Source organism: Mauremys reevesii, linkage group 3 (genome assembly GCF_016161935.1).
Source record: "Mauremys reevesii isolate NIE-2019 linkage group 3, ASM1616193v1, whole genome shotgun sequence".
Taxonomy (NCBI): Eukaryota; Metazoa; Chordata; order Testudines; family Geoemydidae; genus Mauremys; species Mauremys reevesii.
In genome coordinates this window covers 43,891,773-43,907,416 of record NC_052625.1, presented here as the reverse complement: position 1 = coordinate 43,907,416, position 15,644 = coordinate 43,891,773, and the positions used below count along the sequence as shown (strand labels likewise).

The window sequence follows — 15,644 nt, the reverse complement described above, 5'->3', positions numbered from 1 at the left end:
TGTGATCTTCTGGTATTTTCGGAAGAAAATCAGTTACCTGCTCAGATGTTATAATTGAACTTAATTTAAATAGTGGTCACTAAGATGATGGTTTAAGCATGGGGTAACAGGGTACATATAAAGAAAAGGAACACAAGAGAAAAGCAATGTTAGTTACCAAGTATTGTTCAGATCAAGTATTGTTCAGATCAAGATAAGCAGCTGGTATTTTTTACACACTCCAGAACAAATTCTGCTCTCAGTTACACCTGGGTAAATCCAGAATAATTCCACTGAAATCAGTTGTGTTATTCTGGATTTATTCCCATGTAATGGAGGCACACATTCTGCTCTCAGTGCTAAATACCTCAATTTAGTTTCAGCTCAGGTTGGTAATGTGACCAAGAGCAGTTACCTCCTGGAAGGCTGCTTGGAGTCTCAGTGGACAGGTACTGCTGTCATAATGGGCATCACTGATAGCCTCTTCTGCAGAGAAGCCCAGGACTAAATGGGTTTTGCAGAGTAAGGGAAGCTTGCCTGCTCTTGTCTTTTCTGTACTTGTTCTATGGAGAGAGGAGTCCAGTTTTCAGTTCTGGAATTGAATTTCATATCAATATGTATTTTTAAGCAGCTACTGTGCTACACCAAACTTTGAGACTGGCACTGTTGTCATGAGCACTAATTTCATATCAATATGTATTTTTAAGCAGCTACTGTGCTACACCAAACTTTGAGACTGAGCCCAATATCTTGCAATACGTACACAGGCAAAATTCCCATGTAGTAACCCTAGGAGTTTTGATTGCCTGGGAATGAGTAAAATCTTCAGGATTTAGCCCACAGTAAATATTTTCAGTGGGAATTTTATTAGTTTCATGATGGTGGCTGTGTTATACACAGATACGCATGCTCCTGTGAATATACATTCCCACCGTATGCCACTCTGGTATCTGTTGTGAATAAACTATCCCTCCAAAACTTTCCAGATGATGGACTGCTAATAGCGTTCACACCATCCCATCTGCATATTCATAGCACATAGTCTGGTCTATGCTGGGAATATAGGAATAATATAGGAAACTCTGTTAACCTTAACAGGTCCATTGATATAAGAATTTGTAATTCTAGGCCACAGTGCATGAGCAATAACTCTGTCCATTTAATATGAAGATAAGTCAAAGCACAATGTGTTATGTTTAAATAAACCTGTGGTATAAACCACAATTCAAGGAGTTTCTGAGCTGAAGTTACTTCCTTGACTCACCCTTTTGTGGCTAAGGAATACTGTTACAATAACTAAGGATTAGCAAAGGGGGAGTCAGGGATATATATTTAGTTTTAATTCTGAAATCCTTTTGTATTGTGGATTTACACCAGATCCTTAACATTATTTGAACATATCTTTAAAATTAGATGAGCCACAAAATGAGAGGAAAGAGATGTTGCTCATGGTATGTGTGTGACATTGTGCAGTCTATATGGTTTTATAAAAAATTAATAATGAGTGAATATAATGTAACTAAGATATGCTTCATGCAAAAGGTCTTTTGTAAGGTATCATTACAAAGCTTATAATCTACTGAGTGTAATCATCCTATTTGTATAAATGTACCACTCTTGTATCTGAAACTAGAAATATGAAATACAACTCTGAGGGCCTATTGTAATTATGCAAAGTGTGGGCCATTAATGGTGGTTTGGAATCTTGATGACTCCCATTAACTAGGACCAATGTCTGCAAATGACTGTGTTTTACCTATAAGTCTTCCTGTAGATGTGTGTGCTGGCAAGTGGGTAATGAAGTCTTGCAGTGACATGTGATCATGACACCTGAACTGGAATCCATCTTTGACCTGGTGTCTTTCCATTGAGAAGGAGGGGGTGAGAACTCAGAGAGGGACAAAAGGATTCCCGCCTTATGCAAAAGATATATAAAGGGGTGGAAGAGAACAAAGAGGGAGAGAGCCATCATGAAGAATCCCCTTGCTACCACCTAAGCTGGAACAAGAGCTGTACCAGGGGAAAGAATTGTGCCCAGGCCTGGAAGGTGTCCAGTCTGAGGAAAAAACTTACTGAAGCATCTCTGAGGGTGAGATTATCTGCATTCAGTTTGATTAGACATAGATTCGCACATTTTATTTTATTTTGCTTGGTGACTTACTTTGTTCAGTCTGTTACTACTTGGAAACACTTAAATCCTACTTTCTGTATTTAATAAAATCATTTTTTACTTATTAATTAACTCAGAGTATGTATTAATACCTGGGGGAGCAAACAACGGGGCATATCTCTCTATCAGTGTTATAGAGGGCGAACAATTTATGAGTTTACCCTGCATAAGCTTTATACAGGGTAAGACAGATTTATTTGGGTTTAGACCCCATTGGGAGTTGGGCATCTGAGTGTTAAAGACAAGCACACTTCTATGAGCTGTTTTCAGGTAAATCTGCAGCTTTGGGGCAGGTAATTCAGACCCTGGGTCTGTGTTGGAGCAGACGGGAGTGTCTGGCTCAGCAAGACAGGGTGCTGGAGTCCTGAGCTGGCAGGGAAAACAGGAGCAGAGATATTTTTGGCACATCAGTTGGCAGCTCCCAGGGGGATTTCTATGATCCAACCCTCACAATGTGTTCTAGCGGGATTCCTTTCTAACTCTTATTTACATGGTAGGGAAGAATAATTCCCTCCATTGCAGCAGGCATAACTGAGTGCAATTTGATTGTCTGTATTATGCAGGAAGCCAGACTACATGATCTTTTCTGGACTTAAGATGTTTGAATCTAACAATTACCTATGGCCACAAGGCTGAATTAAGGAAAGAGTGTTTGTCTTAATTCTGAACTTCCTGGCTTACTACATTTAAGCCACTCCACTGATATCATTTGTATTATTTATTTGTTTGTTTGTTTATTTTGGGTTGCATTAGAAAATGTTTAGTGCTTGAAGTCTGTGTGGGAAATTGGCATGAAAATAGTTCTGGGTCTCGGCAGATGAACCTGATTTGCTCTGGTAGGTAGGCAGACTGTGAAATGCTATTATGCATTTGAAGTAAATTGTAAAAAACAAAACAAAAACCCTTTTGCTTCTGCAGATAACATAAAGATTAGGATACTCTGTTAACTTTTTTTTTTATGACATATAAAGGTCAGCTGTTGTAAATCAACATAGCTCTTGACTTCAGTGGAGTTATGTGGATTTACACGAGTGTAGTTCCATTAAAGTCAATGGAGCTATGGCTCTTACATCAGCTGTAGATCTGGAGTAGATATATTTTTTTCTGCTTGGTAGCACATGTTCCTTGTTATATTTTCCCATGATCAGCCAAAACACATGCTTTCTCTGTAACTTCAGATCACGATCATTGCAGTGTTCATGTCACAGTTCATGTCATGTTCCTTTACTCTCTTGTAATTAAAGTGTATGTTGAAAACACATTGAAAAAAGTTTTTCTCCTATAACAAATCTCTAGGAATCAAAATATATCAGAAACTATACAAACATAGGGAAGGTCATGTGCTTTTAATTTTATAAAAAGATTCCTTACACAATCTTGTGGGTGCCGTTAAATGTAGAAAATGCAACACAGTTGCAGTATGCATCTTAACTCTTGGAAGAAATATGATGTCTTTATATCTCCTGGTTTGTGATTAGCCTTTTATCTCACAGCACCTTGTGTAACATTTTCTTTTTCTCCCTTAAATTACCCTTTAAGCAGTACAATATACACTGGGCCAGATCCTCTGCTCAGTGTATGTACATCTACTCCATAATATAAAATACAAAAAAGATATGCTGTACTTGGAGCTAAAAAATGTACTCATCACATGCCTCTGAAAGTTACTGTCAGTCATGTCACATCTCTAGCAAAAGCAACCTGTTACAATGACAGGGCCCAGTCCTGACATTAACTTGTCCCATTGATGTTACTGACTACTTGAATCAGTAAGCGCTACTCATGTAAGAAAGGGATGGGAGAATGGGACCTTACCTGGAAGTCTACTGCTAGCATTCCAAACTGTCACCTTCTAATTAGCTCATCCATAGAAATCATGTCAGACTATTTACAGCCCTGCAAAGCCTACAGCCCGGAAGACTGACAATAAATACGTTTCACTTAGACCTGATCACCTGGTCTACACTTAAAATTGACCTACCTACATCATATGTGAAAAATCCACACCCTTGAGTGCCATAGTTAACCTGACCTATCCCCTAGTATAGATATGGCTAGGTCAGCGGAAGAATTCTTTCATCAGCCTAGCTACCGCCACTCTGGGAGGTGGATTAACTACAGTGATGGAAAACCCCTTTCCACCAATTTAGGAAGTATCTACAATATGCACTTACAGTAGCACAGCCGCAGCACTACAACTGTGTGGCTGTAGTGTCCTTAGTGTAGACATGGCCTTACAGTGTTACGCTTACAGGCACCTCAGTTATCCAAACCTCCTTGGTATTTGAAACAGGGTCATGTCCTTTGACATCTGTTAATTACAGTGACAGTTCCCTTTGTATCCCATATCTTGTGTCCTCTATAACACTTGGATAGTCCAGCTTGTAAAGCAAAACAAAGAATATTTTGTCCACTGTGGTACAAAACAGAATAATTGAAATGTGCGCAGGAATTATGTCTTTTAATTCCACTTGTTGGGAACAAGAAAGATGTTGCATAACTTGTTATATTTGTCCTGCTTTGTATGTGAGAAGGTCAATGTGCTTTACAGCACTAATGAAATAAGTCTCACAGCATCCCTGTGGGATAGATACATTTGGTTATGCCCATTTTACCGATTAGGAAACAGAGAGGTTAAGCAACTAGTCTGAAATCACACAGGAAGTCTGTGGCACAGCCAGGAATATAACCCAGATTCCCTGACTTCCAAACTTGCCTCTTAAGTACAAGACTTTCCTTCTATTTTTATGGTTTATTACATAGATTGGGTTCTCAAACTAGGGTCATGATCTCCAGGATGTTGCAAATAGGTATCAGGCGGTCATAATCACTCTGTCCTTCCCCTATTGCTAAGTATAAAGGTGAGAGGATCATGGCTAGATGGGAAGGGGTGCTGGTACTACGGGCCCTGGTATGGAAAAAGTGGTCCCCCTATGGAAAAGATGGAGAACTGTTGATGTAGTTCATTCTACTGAAAACTGTGGCAGGAAGAAAGCAGATATTTTTATTACAGTTGTATGGCATATTATATAATTACTATTACAGAGGCATCAGTAGCAACTTCATAATTAGGGCTGTGCTGAGCTTTTCACTTAAAGCAGGATTAAAACTCCCATTTGAGATGTCAGTGATTTAATTTAGTCTCCAGATTTAACACAGTTGCTGTTCAGAGGACAGATGGATTGATGGTGGGTTTTTGGATAAGATAGTTATTAACTTTCCCTCACCTAGTTTCACTTTTTTGCCTCCCTGTGACCCACAGTCCCTCCAAACTCCCTCCGCACATTTGCTCACAGATTATCATCACATCTCTGATGCTGGGTTTGTCACATTTTTAAAATGTATCCCCACTATTTTTCATAACCTTTTCACGTGCTGTACAGAAAGCTCAAAGGCGTGTCAGTATCTGCCATGCACTGCCACCATTCAGTTGTCTGCTCCCTGACTGCCCAGCTCCATTCCTCAGGCAGTCCCTCACCACTCCTAGCATCCTCAGCTGGTGAGCTAGACAGGCAAGCTGGGCAGCAGGGAGCATCATGGCCAGGGGCTGAATTTCTTTGCCTGGCTAACAGGTTGATCATCTAGGACCAGATCTATTGCCAAGTGAAGTCAATGGGAGTCTTTGCATTGATTTCAATGGGCTTTGAATTAACTTCATAGACAATCATCCAAGCCCTTAGCGGTAGATTTCTTCCTCCTGCTCCTACAAGTACCCCCCAAGGCTCCGGCAAACCAATACATTTTGCCAGTGGCATTCCTGTACTGATAGGACTGTATAGTAAGTTTGACAATGTGCCCCTCCAAGATCCAAGCCCTGCTTTTCAACCCAATTTGACTGCCAGTCTCACCTTCTGCCTCCTCCCTCTGTTTTGTTTGTTGGTGTCTTTTCATAGTGTATGTGCAGTGTGCCTCGGGTGGCATGTGATCAGGTTTTATCACCAGATTTGGTCTGCTGGTTGGATGATTAGCTTTCCTGGCCTGGGCCAGGTACTGACGGGGAGTGCGACATGAACACTGATCCATGCCCTCTTTTGTTGGTGATGGAGGCAGGGACATGGCATCGGGGAGAAAGGGAGACACTTTGCTTGCTGAACTCTTCTTTCTGCCAGGGAAGCACATTCTCCATCTGATGATTCTCCTGTGATTCACAACAGAGCAGACTTCTTCTAACAAAACTTAGCAAGTCTGTCAAATTGGGACTCCCAGTAGTTGAGCAGAGCCTAAAGGGGATCAGGATCTGACTATATGAGCAGCCTTCAGTCAGAATAGTCAGCCAGCAAGGCAAAGATATGTATACCACAGCTCAGTAGGGGGACTGGGGGAGGGGTAGAGAGCAGACCTCATTTTCATCAGGCTGGCTTGAGGCTGGGGTGCTGGAAGGGGTGAGGACTCCGGCTGGGGGTGCAGGCTCCGTGAGCTACATGCCCCTCATCTCTGGCCCCACCCCAGAGTTATTTCCTGCAGCCTGCCATAGATGCCAACTCCGTGGATGCTCCGGGGCTGGAGCACCCAGGGAAAAATTATTGGGTGCCCTGCACCCACCAGCAGCCAAGCTCCCCTCACCCCCTGCATCCCCCAGCGCACCGCGGCCCTGCTCCTCCGCCTACCTCCCAGTGCTTCCCGTCACCAAACAGCTGTTTGGCGGCGCTTAGGACTTTCCGGGTTGGGGGGGGAGTGGGAATGTGGCGCGCTCAGGGGAGGAGGCGGGGCTGGGGTGGGGATTTGGGGAAGGGGTTGGAATAGGGGCAGGGAGGGGGCGGAGTTGGGGAGAGGACTTTGGGGAAGGCATTGGAATGGGGGCATGGAAGGGGTGGAGCAGGGGTGGGGCCTCATGGAAGGGGTGGAATGGGGGTTTTGCAGTCTGTTACCAACCAACTTTGAAGTTCTCAGCTATTTTGACTTGACAATTGGTGTATGACTAGAGAAAGGTGTGTGCCAAGAATACTATACCATTGTGATATCAGAGATAACTCAACCAATCACCATCCTTACTCAATAGCTAATTTGCATGCTACAGTTTCATTGGTTGTATGAGGGAGACTTCACAGATGGTGGATTACTTGGCCTGACTGCCACACCCTTGTGCCTAGCTGCCACTTCACATATCAGCACAACTACCTACACAACAACACAACCAACAAGTCCAAATACAGATAGCCCCTCACCCCAGCACACACCCCTTATTTGCCGCCAACACAAATCAACCAAAATCTCCCAGCACAACACAACCCAGGCACAAATCAACACAGCTTCCCATCACAACACACATTTGCCCGCCCTCACTCATACTTACCATAAGCTTGAGTGGCTAAGTGGCAAGTCCTTTGCTAGTAAGCATATATTGGGCTACTGTGACAATGCAAAAAAAAGTCAGTAGAAAAATCACTGTAAGATGCTATACAATTTAAGGGGGTAGAAAAAAGGTATATATTGTATGAGAAACAGTACGTGACCCTGTAATTAAAGATTACATGATAACAGTCTCAAAAGGGTAGAGAAAAAGTTGTGTGTGCAACCCTGTTTTTGGCACGTGTGCTTAACTGTGCAGTCTTAACATTCTCTTAGTGTAGTTTTTTGTATGGAATGTGGTACAATTTGCAAGCAACACTGAGATGGGTGTCGTCTCAGGATATCAAACCTAATATTGATGCTCTGGTTGATGCAAAATGCTGCCAGCTAAGTGGCCAAAAATGAAATGACTGTCATTAGCACTGACTTTTCGCATTACAATTTTTAAAAGTTAATACATGGACTTTTAATAGCATACTATATTACTCTTGATTTTTTTTCATTTTTAACTATACTTTTGTTTCTTTTTATGGAAAAGTTTCAGTGATGCGGCCCTCAGGCCAATGCACTAGTCCTCATGTAGCCCTTGTGGTGATTTGAATTTGAGATCCCTGGTTTAGGAACCAGAGGGAGGACATGCTGGCTGTTTCCCAGGCGCCATGCGGCATGGCAGATAGCAGGGAGCTTGTCAGCCCTGCTGCACGCCACTGCCAACTGAACAGTCAACGGCCCGGTCAGCAGTGCTGACTGGAGCCGCCAGGATCTCTTTCTGACTGGGTGTTCCAGTTGAAAACTGGACACCTGGTCACCCTAGCCACAACACATATGGGCTTGGTACTTTCCTGGCTCCTCAGTTCATTGTCTGCACTAGCTCCCCCATTGATTTCCTCCCTCCCTGGCCCTTCCACTTCTGCATCTTTATATTTATAAATGTTTAAGGGTGGAACAGGGAGCCAGAGACACAGAGCACAAGGGGGAACATTGAGGGAGTCAAGGGAGGAAGAGGAATGGAGGCAGCCACAGGGAGCTGGTGAAGATGCAGAGGATGGAGTGGCCCATCTCTGGAAGGAAATGCCTACACAGAAAGGGCTGTTAGTTTAGCAGTTTACAGCTAAGGTTACTCAATGGCATTTCCTATGAACATGATCACTGACAATCAAGGAAACACCCATTAGGCCAATATTAACATCCAGCTACAGGTACAAGTATAGAAGTATTGTATAATCCAGGTACAGAGTACATTGAAAAAGCAAATATGTAAAATATACTGTCTGATGTCAAACATGGTCAACTCTGAGGAGAAGGTGTTATTTCCAAAAGGAAATATCGAGTTGAGTAGGCAAAATTCCTGAAACTCTACACTACTTCTGGAGTGGAGATTTTTATGAACAGTTTAATATTTTTAATTTATTAGTATTTGACCAGTTTATAAACTGAGCATGGTCAAAGCCAGCTCTCTGAAACATGAATGGACTACTCTGAGCAGCAGCAAAACTGATTTATTGTCCAGCAGAAGGATTTGCAGCCAAATGAAGCACTGTTTTTATTTAACACAGATGGCTGTGTTAGCCCTTTTCCCCAGAAGGGAGCCAGGCTGAGCCCTCTTGGTCATCAGCATCCTGCAACCTGACTGTAAGCCCCAGTCCTTTGTGTCCTTCCTGATAGAAAAGACATTTCATGTTACTTAATGATTAGCCCCAGTGTGGACTTTAAATTGAAAACAGCAGTTGCAATTAGTGTAGTGTAGTGTAGAGCCCCTGGTCCCTTCCCTGGGCTGAAAAGACCAATGGCAGGTTGAATAGGGGTGGCTTGTCAGTTCCACTGAGTGTATGTGGCCAGTTTCCAGCAGTAGAAAGGAGGAAGAGAGAAAAACAGCTTCATGCAAACAAGAACCACCTAGGGACAACTAGCACTGGCTGTAGCTTTGCATGAGATGCTTGGACTGGATTTTCCCTCTGCTAGAAAACAGGCAGTGTGAATTGCAGGCAATCTGCTCTGCCTGCCCTACGCCCTTCTTGATGAGTCGTGTAATTTTTCAAAAGCACCTAGGACACTGAGGACTACAAGCCCTGTTGAAAGCCTGTGGGACTTGTATTCCCAAGTCATTTAGGTACGTTGTGGGCAGGGGCGGCTCTAGGATTTGCGCCGCCCCAAGCAGGGCGGCACGCCGCGGGGGCGCTCTGGTGGTCACCGGTCCCGCGGCTCCAGTGGACCTCCTGCAGACGTGCCTGCGGAGGGTCCGCTGGTCCCGCGGCTCCGGTGGACCTCCCGCAGGCACGCCTGCGGATGCTCCACCGGAGACGCGGGACCAGTGGACCCTCCGCAGGCACGTCTGCGGGAGGTCCACCGGAGCCGCCTGCCGCCCTCCCGCGGGACGCCGCCCCAAGCGCGCGCTTGGCGCGCTGGGGTCTGGAGACGGCCCTGGTTGTGGGGACTGGACAAATCAACCTGCAGTTCTTGCTCAGGCAAAACTCCCATTGATGCCAGTGTGCCTGAACTCTTTTCAGAAGTGATCATCATCTTGCAGCATCGTTCTGATGCCCTGCTACAGTAACGCTTTTTAAAGCTGTACTCCCTCACAGCACTAGTCTCTTTGATAAAGAGCCACTGAAAGAGATCAACAAGCTGGAGGTCATAAGAAGAGCTCAGCACATTGCAAGATCTTACCCATAGTGAGTCAGTGGGAATTAAAACCTAAATTTCCTGACTCCCAGTTTCCTGCTCTATCCATGAGGGGCCCTGCTGCCTCTAATAAAACAGCCAGCAATGGCAATAGCTGGAACATGATGAGAGGTTAAAATCTGTTCAGCTTCACAAATTACCCTTACAGGGCCTAGCTCTCCTGTGTTTGTACACTGGTGCATATATACCAGTGTGAGGTCAGACTCAGACAGTAATAAGAACAGGCTAGTTGACAGGAAGATGGCACGAATTAGCCTGTTTGCTGCTAAAAATATTGGTAAAATACCCACACGTTATATGAGAGACCCAGCTCAACCTGTATCAGATGAAGGAAGGTGCTGGCTGAGTGTTGTAGGTATTTGCATCTTTTCTAAATAACTGCAGAATAGTTTCTCTCTAATATAAATTACCCCGTCATGTGAGTGAGAGTGCCAAGACATTTAAATCTTTACAATATCTTAGTTAATTCTACCATCCCCTTTTGCTAGCAGTGAGCTTGCCTCAGTGCCTCTTACTGGATCATGTCAAGGTATCTTAACCTTTAATAATGTAGTGGTGAACACATGCTAAACTCACAAATACAAAAATACCATCTAAGTATGTAACAGAGCATAGCTGCATTTTAGGGTACTGGAGTTATGGACTCAGAACCATCAGCACACCATTCCCATGTGAGCTTAGTCACCTATACAGGTGGGCTAGACCTGCAACAGGCAGACATTGCCATCTGTGGTAATGTGAAAGTGAGAGAGGCTGGCTTGAAAGAACTGGAGTCATCCTGGTGATATTACCATTATCATTAATAGGAAGGGAACTGGCTCCTGCTCCCACTGTACTGTATGGGAGTTCAGTAGGAGCAGGATCGTTTCCAGTAGTTGTTGCTCTGCCTGCTAATGTAAGGGTAATCAAAGCTTCGGGGCATAAACTAATCACCACAGGGTTCCCTTATGTGCACAACTAGTTCGGGCATCATTATTTATAGAGCACCAGAAGTGTATGTGTTGCCTTACACACACATATGGTCCTTGCCCCACAGAACTTGCAATCTTTGCTTTGTTTTTTACCTTCTTCTGTAGGATCGGGTATTGGTTGCTGTTAGATGCAGGATACTGGACCTGTGGTTTGATCCAGTGTGGCACATTTTCTGAATCTGGAAGAGTCTAAAAATTAGACTGCAATATTTTCAAACTTGGAACCCCAAGAACAGAATATAGACTTCTTGGGACACCTTTATTTAATGGTGTGGATTCTTTTAGCGACATGCATGTTGATGGACAAGCATATCACCTAGATTTGTAGATGCTGTAGGAAACTGGGAGGTAATTGTAAGAACCATTTCCAGGTTTGTGCCCCACTCTGATACCGATGTGCTGATGCATAGCACACTTTGATTACTTCCAGACTCCACTTTTGGAAATGTGACTTTGATTTGTTGACTGATCTTTGAGCAAAACCCTTGCAGAATGGGGCAATCTTACCAAAAAAGGTTCCTCCCAAGCTAGCTATTTTCAACACATTTTCCCAGTCCTCCTCTATTAGGATCTGATTTTGCATACATTACAAATTGCAGTTCTAGGGACTCCACAAATGTTATCTTAGAGATCTTGTTCCCTACTGTATTTGTATTTATTTTTATTTTTCATTTTATTACTTGCACTTTTAGGGTCATGGCGAAAATATGAAATCACACACAATTACATCTTAAAATGACATAGCGTCAAACTGGAAATCTCCCACTGCCAACACAGAACTCCAACCCTCCCAGCTTATCTCATCAGGCAAAAGGCTGGGTAAATAAATAGATAGATCTACATCATGCCCCGAAAGTTGGTTGACTCGTGAATTTCTGGACCAGCACAGGAAACAAGTTCCAGAATTGAGGGGCTCCTCACAGAGAATACTCTGATGCTAAATATACTAATCTAGATTTGTCAGCTCGAGCTTCCCACCTGGTCTCAACCTCCAGGTTGAGGCATGAAGAGAGAAGTGGCCTCAAAGATAACCAGGATCCAAACCATGCAGGGCTTTTTAGATTAAAATCAACACCAGGAATTGCACCTGAATACTAAATTGGATGCCAGTGATGTCTATGGAGTAACAGTGCAATGCGCTCCATACCTGGCACACCAGTAAGCAAGCAGACAACTTTGTTCCACTCTAGCTGAAGTTTCCAAGTGGTCTTCAAATGTAGTTCTGAATACAGCACCATGCAGTAATGCAGTCTTGAAGTGACAAAGGTGTGGCTCACTGAGGCTAGGTCCACTTTTGAAACAATTTCCTTGCCATGTGGAGAAGAAAAGCCCTTTGACCACTGCTACTTCTGGGAGTCCGGAAGCACTTAGGATATTCCAAGTCGTACCTTGAGTTCTAAGTGACTATGAACTTTTGGTAATTATCACTATATTGGGGACTAGAGCTTTAGTCACTTTGCAACTTAGATATGAAATTCTCCTTCTCTCCTGGCTTCTGAGGCTGCTGCCATTTTCAGGTTTTAGATCTAAGCTTACAGGTGGGACTTTCAAAAGCACCTAAGTGATTTAGGATTATATGTTCCATTGAAAGTCAGTGAGATTTGTGCTTTAAGTCATTTAACTATTTGAGTTGCTTATTTTAATGGTTTTGTGAAGGTATGAAGGCATCAACAGAAGTGTAGCGGTATAGGGCCAAATTCAGGTGTAAGTTGGTACATCTCTCTCTAGGGGCTTCATCAGCTTAAACATGTTATTAAAGTTAATGTTCAAAATCAAATTTACACAATTTGGCCTAGAAAATCAAGGTAGAAATTATCTTGTAGATAATCCTGCCTAGAGGAGGAGTGGATGTGTTGGTGCTTAGCTCGCTTAGTGCTTAAGATAGTGTTCTGAAGCATACAAGTGAAGTGGAAGGTGGATTACAATATGTAATTATTTTAAAACAAGGGCCAAACCAAATACATTATATACCACCTCTACACGTTGTATTAACTGCTTCACTGCTGGTTCTTCACTCCACTTCACTTACTGTGCTGGTACTCTCACCTCCTATTGTTATACCAATATAATAAAAACCAGCAGGATCTTATTAAGAGGGATAAGGCAAAGATGCCACATTTATTGTAAATATAATAGTAAAGCAAAAGACAAAAGCAAACAACGTTGTTTTACTACTTATTTCTATCACTACTTATTTCTTATATACACACACACACACACATATATATATATATTCATTCACACAATCATTCATTCAGGTTCTGTATAGGTGTTATAGTTACCAGCCTAGACGTTGCTCATGCCAAGTTACTGGCCAGGTATCTTGGTAATGAGGATGGAGCCAAGTCTGTGTCAGATGCATCTGATGCTCCTGGAGGCTGGCAGCAGAACCATAGACTCAAAGTCCTCAGTCTTCAGAGTCCAGTTTTATAGGAATTTATTCCTATGTCAGTCCATGAGAGTTGCTTCATTCTGCTGTGCTAAATCAATCAGCAGGTGGCTGGCTCCATGTTATCAGATGTTTGTTTTTCCTTCCTTTGAGGTGTGGTGGGGTGGATTCCAGTTTGCCCTCTGGGGGTCATCTTGACACCTTCTTTGGGACCGACACTGAATTTTTCAGGCTGGTAACTCCCTAACCATTCATTCATTATTTAAACTAGGCACTCATTCACATACATTCTCTATCTTAATCGCATCTATTTCACTGTTTCTTTACCTTTTGGGGTGTTACCAATTTATGTGAGACTCCCTGTCTTTTAACAATCAAAAATAAAGTGAGATGAAAACTTACAGAGGGTGGGGGTCTCATACTATAACAGCTACTATTTTGGCTTACTTAGAGTTAATTAATGTTTAACAAGTTTTATACAAAGTATTTCTTTGAGCAGGCTTCACACAGACACAGCTGGTGGCTTGCAGGTTAGAGGCTAAATGTTGGGAATCACATTTACTTCTAATATAAACCTTCAGTTATAAAGTATCAATTAACAATAAATCATTTCTAACAATACATTATTTTTCATATAAACCATGTCTAATATAAACCTTCTTTAATATCCCTACACTATTAATAATCCGTGTAAATCTGTGGAGTGTCAGGACTTAGATGTGCAGTTTACTAGCAGCCATCATCAAGAGATGATTAAGGGAGAACTCATCAGGAAATTACTTTTTTCCCCTGTGAAAAATTTCAATGACTTTTTTTTCATTTTCATTGAAATTTTTCTTCATCTTTTTGGTATGTTTCATTAGAAAAACCCAAACCAAGAAAAGCTTCAGTTTAAAAAAAATTTAAATCCAGTTTTCAGTTACTTAAAACTGAAAATTTTTCTACCTTTTTATGAAAATCCAATTTTTTGTCACACAAATGGACACTTTTCATTAAAATTTTTGATTTGCCAAAAAAGCCATTTTCCACCAAAGAATGCGTTTTGACAGAACATTTTTGACTAGCTCTATTATGAGGCTTTCATTCTGCTAGTGCATGGCTGCTGCTGCCTACTCTGTCTTAAAAAAATAGACCAAACTGTTCAGAAGAGTCCATTAATTCTGCCAGGCTTCATTTTGGAGTGCCCAACCTGAGACTCCTAGGGACTGATTTTCAGAAATGCTGATGATCTGAAGTCAAGGCCTCCAGTTGGACACTCAAAACCTGAGCCATCCCAAATCCCTGCCTTCTTTTGTAAACAACAAAAGTAGCCTGGGACAACTCCAGGCTACTTCATAGCTTCTGCCTTCCTTGTTTCTAGGGTGACCAGGTGTCTGGTTTTCAACGGAACACCCAGTGGAAAAGAGACCCTGGTGGCTCCGGTCAGCACCACCGACCAGGCCGTTAAAAGTCCAGTTGGTGGTGCTGTGGTGCTAAGACAGTCTAGTCCCTACCTGTCCTGGCTGGCACCATGCTGTGCCCTGGAAGCAGCCAGCTGGTCTGGCTCCTAGGTGGGGGGCCACAGGACTCTGCATTCTGCCCCCACCCCAAGCACTAGCTCCACACTCCCATTGACCAGGAACCAGCCAATGAGAGCTGGAGGGGGCAGTGTCTGCAGGCGAGAGCAGTGCATGGATCCTCTTGGCCCCCCCACCTAGGAGCCAGACCTGCTGGCTGTTTCCAGGGCGCACGCAGTGTGGTTCCAGGACAGGCAAGCAGCCTGCCTTAGCCCCACCGTTGCACCGCTGACCAGGAGCCGTCCACGGTAAGCCCATGCCCCTACCCCAAGCCCCATCCCCCTGCCCCAGCCCTGATCTGCCCCCAAAACCCAGAGCACCCTCCTGCACCCCAAACCCCTCATCCCCAGTGCCACCCCAGACCGCGCATCCCAAGTTAGAGCCCTCACACACACCTCCGCATCCCAACTCCCAACCCAGTGAAAGTGAGTGAGGGTGGGGGAGAGCGAGCCACCGAGGGAGGGGGAATGTAGTGAGCAGGGGGGCAGGACCTCGGGGAAGGGTGGGGGTCAGGGCCTCAGGGAAGGGGCAGGGCTAGGGTGTTCAGTTTCGTGCAACTAGAAAGTTGGTAACCCAACTTGTTGCTCACATAGCAATGGATGAAGCTG

General features: G+C 43.5%; 1 protein-coding gene across 5 annotated transcripts in view; it reads left to right on the top strand.

Moving 5' to 3' along the window:
- Nucleotides 1-15,644, top strand: part of RD3 (RD3 regulator of GUCY2D) — a 138,503-nt gene that overhangs the window by 104,540 nt on the left and 18,319 nt on the right. The window contains exon 1 of one of the 5 annotated variants that reach the window (XM_039530394.1): nucleotides 15,163-15,284. The exons of the other annotated variants lie outside the window; for them this stretch is intronic. The gene's annotated coding sequence lies outside the window, so the exon portion shown is untranslated. Of the gene's footprint in view, nucleotides 1-15,162; nucleotides 15,285-15,644 lie in introns of those variants that run through there. 5 annotated transcript variants of the gene reach the window in all.